The following is a 6281-nucleotide window of genomic DNA, read 5'->3' on the forward strand; positions in this document are numbered from 1 at the left end:
CCCATTTTGGTGTATGAAATTGCTCACTTCATCTGAAGCAACTTTTTAAACAATCACTATTTTATTCACTTCACACTATTTGCACTGCAGAAAAAACTCTAGAAAGATCCACATTAAACTTAATGATTTCCTTCCAGAGGGTTAAGTTAGAAGTAAAAGAATGAACATTTTAAAAATGAGATTAGAAGTATTTCAAAGTTTATCAGGCCATGTGATAAGGCCTAGTGACAGAATTCCCCTAACTGCAGAGTTTTCAAGGTGATTTAAGGCCAAACTCAGCTTTGCCCTTTTTCCTACCTAGAAACCAGATGCATGGCTGACAGTGGAACAATCATCTTGCAACCATCAGATAAGTATGAAGATGAAAGCAACATGCTAAGAATATCATTGTAGGAAGATAGAGTCACCTAGGTTCCTGAGAAATCATGTAGCCACCAGGTCAACCCTGGACTTCATGTTATGCATAAATAAATCCAAAACCAAGCAACTTATTTGTATTAGTATTTACTCTGGTTTTCTGCTTTTCTCAGCCCTGAACCATCCTCAATGATGCAGTCACCATAGTTTCTCAGTCACCTCAGCTTTGTTGCGATGAGGTGGAAACTGACTTGTAGATTAAAGAGTGAGTTAAGAAAGAGTACATGTTCATGGGATGAGTGGTCAGAAAGAAATAGCTGAGGAAATTGAGGGAAACAAAGGAGTGTTCAGGGGGGTTTTAAAGGGATTTATTTAATTTTTAAATAGTTTATTTTTTATTGTTGCTTTCCATTACTATTTATCCTCCCTATATTTTTGTTTTTAACGAGAAAGACTTGGAAGTATTTCAGTGAAGGTGCAAATGGCCCAGGAGAAAGAGGATGAATACAGAAGACAGAAGTGGTATTATATTATGTAGATGAGACGAAATGGGATCTAAATCATGGGGGAAGAAAGTGACCTTAAATTCAGTAAAAACAGTTCTGTGTAACAAAGAGGAGAGTGGATGCACTGCTTACAACAGTCTTTATGAATAAATAATAATTTATGAATATCTTTGATGGAAGGGATGGCATAAACATCACTTATAGCATTCTGTGAGGTCCCCAACACCCGGGCCATTGTTCAGTGCTGGTCAGTGACCTATTAGGAACTGGGTGGCACAGCAGAAGGTGAGTGGTCAGTGGGCAAGTGAAGCTTTGTTTGCATTACCACCTGAGCTGGCCTTTTGCCCCTGTCACCCTATGAAACCTGTTCCTGGTACCAAATGGTTGGGGACCACTGCAAGGGTAAAGGAGGGAGAGCTGGAGTCTTGGCAGTTGGCTGAGAGGCCATGGAACTACTGCAAGCAGCAGGTGATAAAAGCCTGCATCAAGGTGATAGTAATGCAGTGAGAGAGAAAGAAGAATGAAAGTTCAAGGACATGTTTAGTTTGTTCAGATCTCTTTCATTGCCCAGTAAAAACCAGCCAAAAGATAATGTTCATTTCTTACTACTTACACTCCAACTTCTGAGTACCTGGCCTAGCTCTGTTATGTGGGTTCTGAGTTATCCAAGTCTCAACTCACGTGCTGCCTGGCTGCTCTCTCTGGACCACTTGGAGATGAACATGTTCTACTCTGAGACCTTTCACCTCATCAGTAAGAATCTGTTTTATGTTACTTCTCTTGTGTCTCTAGCATTTCTTATTTTGAGGTTTAGATATATGCTCCGATTTCATCTCCTCCATGAGATTATAAAGCTATTACTTCCTGTCTTCTTTGTTTTTTAATCCTTGGTCACACTCTCCACATCATAGCAAAATGAGGCTAGGACTTGTTTAAACAATAGGACGCATGCATTTCAAAAGACATATTGAGTGTCCAGCTTGAATGTGAAAGAAAGAAGTAGAGAGATTATCAAATATGATTCTTAGGTTTTGAAACTGGGAGACCAGAAGACGGATGGTCTTCACTCACCTGAAAGAGAGAGTTCAGTGATGGTTTATGGAAGGAAGATAATGAGTGTCTTTTTGGCTTGGTTAAATCTGGGAAGACTTTGATGCTGAGCAGGGAACTGAATTTCTGAAACTGCTTTGGATGACTACAGATATGGAGACCCACATTCAAACAGACAGAATACCTGGTACCCAGATAGTTTACCTGCAAATCCAGGTATGGCCACGGTAATATCTCAACTTCTCCCAGTCTGGTCTTCCTCACCTTTTCAATGAGGATAAAGGAAATGGTAAGGACAATATCTCAAACACATTAAGGAAAAGAAAAAAAATGAGTTTTGCAAATTTTTAAAGATTTATAAAACTTTATATATATCAGTTATTATTATTATTATTAATAAATGTCCAAATATTTATTTCCTGTGAGAAATAGCATGAACTATGAAACTACATGCCATCTTTAGTACTTACTTGATGGGGTTGCTATTAGGATTAAATAAATTAATAAATGTAAATTCCTATAAGACTATGTAGCACACAATTAATAATGAATAAGAATAAAGGGACTTCCGCCAAGATGGAGGCATAGGTGGAAACATTGTGCCTTCTCGCACAAACAAGTTTAAAAACAATAAAGTTTTAACAATAAAAAATACAGCCAAACCACAGAAAATTGAACTATATGAAAGTCCGACAACAACAAACACTTTGGCCAGACTGGTAAGAGGGGCAGAGCCAGCAGCATACCGGGTTGAGCAAAAAAGATCCCCTGACCCAGGCGCACAGGCAGCCGAGGGCGGATCCGAGGTGTGGGGTTGAGATGGGCAGACCCGGTGAAGGCGCAAAGAGGCAGGCTGACTGTGGTCACACATTCACGCGTGCAGATAACCCAGCAAAGGAGCCAGTAGCGAGACAGACCGAGCAGGCCCAGTGGCAGGAAGCAGCAGAGGGGACTGCTATTGCTCCCTCTCTGACCCCACCCCCACATACAGCCTCACAAACCGGCGACCTGGGTGGCCCTGCCCTGGTGAACATCTAAGGCTCTGCTCCTCATACATAACAGGCGCAAACATACCAAAACATGGCTCAAGAAGAACTCAAAGCCCCAGAGCCCATAACTCTAAGTGAACAAGAAATTGCCAACCTATCAGATGCACAGTGCAAAACACTGATGATCAGGATGCTCACAGAACTGGTTGATTTTAGTCACAAATTAGAGGAGCAAATGAAGGCTAAACTAATTGAAATGAAGGGAAATGCACAGGAAACCAATACTGATGGAAAGGAAATTGGGACTCAAATCAAGGGAGTGGACCAGAAGGAAAAAGAAAATGACCAAACAGAAAAGAATGAAGAAACAAGAATTCAAAAAAATGAGGAGAGGCTTAGCAACCTCCAGGATATCTTTAAATACTCCAACATCCAAATTATAAGGGTACCAGAAGAGGAAGGGAAAGAGCAAGTGGAAACCTTATTTGAACAAATAATAAAAGAGAACTTCCCAAATCTGGCAAAGGCAATAGACTTCCAGGAAATCTGGGAAGCTCAGAGAGTCCCAAAGAAGTTGGACCCAGAAAGGAACACACCAAAGCACATCATCATTATATTAGCCAAGATTAAAATGAAGGAGAGAATCCTAGAAGCAGCAAGAGCTAAGGGGACAGTCACCTACAAAGGAGTTCCCATCAGACTGTCAGCTGATTTCTCAAAAGAGACCTTACAGGCAAGAAGGGGCTGGAAAGAGGTATTCCAAGTCATGAAATCCAGAGACCTACATCCAAGATTGCTCTATTCAGCAAAGCTTTCATTTAGAATGGAAGGGCAGATAAAGTGCTTCTCAGATAAGATCAAATTCAAGGAGTTCATCATCACCAAGCCCTTATTATATGAAATGTTAAAGGGACTTATCTAAGAAAAAGAAGTTAAAAAAACATGAACAGTGAAAGGACAGCAAACTCACAATTATCAACAACCACACCTAAAACAAAAGCAAACTAAGAGGACAGCTAGATCAGGAGCAAACCATAGAAATGAAGATCACATGGAGGGTTAGCAACAGGGGAGTGGAAGAAGGAGAAGGTGGGGGGAAGGTACAGAAAATAAGTAGCAGAGATGGTAGGTAGAAAATATATAAGGGGAAAATATAGTAGGGGAAATATCGAAGCTAAAGAACTTGAGACACGCGATCATAAACTAAAGGGGGTGTACAGGGAGAGGGGAATGAAGGGGGAAAATAGAACAACTGTAATGGCATAATCAATAAAATATATTAAACAAATAAAAAGATAAAAATAAGAATAAAGAATGTTCTATCATACTCATTGTTATTCTTATTTAGATCTGCAAATGGGATGAGAATAGAGTGGGAGCACATTGTTGAATGGCTTATTGATTACATAAGATAAGAAATAAGATTTGATTGGGGAAATTTTCTCATGTTGATTATTTGGGAAGAGGCAGATCTCGCCCACATGGCATGTTTTCTTAAGAGCCAGTTTAATTACTGTTCAAAATCACCAATTTCTCTCTTATGGTTCAAGGAGGTATGGTCCTGTTTTATCTCTCTGGAAGATAAAGAAAATGTTTTTCTCAATCTAGAAAAAAGGAAAATAAAACAAAACCAGAGTTGTGGCAAAAGTTCCCCATGTAAGTATTGACATGCTGACATGCCAAACAGCTTTACTTTTTCATTTCTGATTGTATTCTCCTGAATTTATTTATTTTACAATAGGCAGATTCCTAGGAAGCCATTTAGGGGCTGTGAGCTAAGCGGGTGTAGGTGCAAGATCAGAGAGGAAGATAAAAGAAACTAAATGGCAGGAATTCATGACCAGTTGGGCCCTTCTCATTCTCCCTCCCCAAAATAATATGTCACCTGTAAAAAGATTCTTCTATGGACACTCAGAATTTTCCCAGATTTCAAATCATAATAATAATTTAGATGCTTTAACATAAAGTCTCTCTCAGTGAAACAGTAAAGGAAGATCAACTTGGAGTTAGGCTGTCCTTGTGAGCTCTCACCTTTAAACAGGAGAGCCGGATGAGAGTTGTTCTGCTAGATTTAGTCTTTGAATGTGATGCCAACCAGTTTCTATTTGGCCAAATGAGTAAGGGTCGGCTATAATGACTTGTTTTGACTGTAATGATCTGAAGAGACTTCACATTTCAATTGGTTTTTCAGAACGATCTGCCATTTCAAATTCACTACTTCTCTCACAGCCATTCTGTTGTAAGCAAGAGATAATATAAATAACCTTTGCTTGCTTTCATCCAAGGATCAATGCTGTTTAAAAAAAAAAAGGAAAAGCTTGGGAAAAACAAAATATATCTATGCAACTATTTCTTTAAACTATTTCTTTAAAATAAGATTTCCCTGTTGGCAATATATATTGCCAGGATTTTTTTTATTATTGTAATATAAATGTTTGCTGTTTTACCTTATTGCTGTATACATACTTCTGGCATGAGATTCCCATGATTGTACTGTTAATTGCTTCAGATTCACCAGATTTTCAAATCTGCTTCCCCTAATGTGATGCAGTAGTCTTCTTCATTTGTGGGGGACACATTTTAAAACTCCCCAGCGGATGTCTGAAGTCATGAATAGGACCAAATCCTATATATGCTGTGCTTTTTCCCAATGCATACATCTTTTTACTTGAAGGAAGCACTTTATAGCTTCTCTTTAGCATATCTGAATTGCCAGCATTACTATTCTTGCACTTTGAAGCTGAGTAAAATAAGAGGTATTGGATTGACCAAAAAGTTCCTTTGGCTTTTTAGTCTATAAGATAGCTCTAGTAATGCTTAGTCTTTAAATTCATTCAAAGCACTTTTGTTAGATCGTATCGCGACAGCTGTCATATGAGTGTGCATTTAAAAAACTTATTAAAGTTGGTGAGTTTTTTGTGTAGCCATTTTAATATTGAAAATGGAAGAAAATATGTAACATTTTGCCATATTATGCTTTATTATTTCAAGAATAATAAAAATGCAACTGAAACAACAAAAAACAGATCTGTGCAGTGTATGGAGAAGAGACCGTGACTGATCAAATGTGTCAAAAGTGGTTTGCAAAGTTTTGTGCCAAAGATGTCTTGCTGGGTGAGGCTCTGTTGTTGGGTAGACCAGTTGAAGTTGATAGTGATCAAATTGAGACATTAATTGAGAATAATCATTGTTATACCTCGTAGGACATAGCCAACATACTCAAAATATCCAAATTAAGCATCAAAAAATCATTTGCACCAGCTTGGTTATATTAATCACTTTGATGTTCGCCTTCTGTGTAAGTTAAGCAAAACAAACCTTGATCGCATTCCACATGTGGTTCTCTACTTAAATGTAAATAAAATGTTCTGTTTTTAAA

The sequence above is a fragment of the Artibeus jamaicensis genome, unplaced genomic scaffold, assembly GCF_021234435.1.
Source record: "Artibeus jamaicensis isolate MK-2021 breed Jamaican fruit bat unplaced genomic scaffold, CSHL_Jam_final contig_559, whole genome shotgun sequence".
Taxonomy (NCBI): Eukaryota; Metazoa; Chordata; class Mammalia; order Chiroptera; family Phyllostomidae; genus Artibeus; species Artibeus jamaicensis.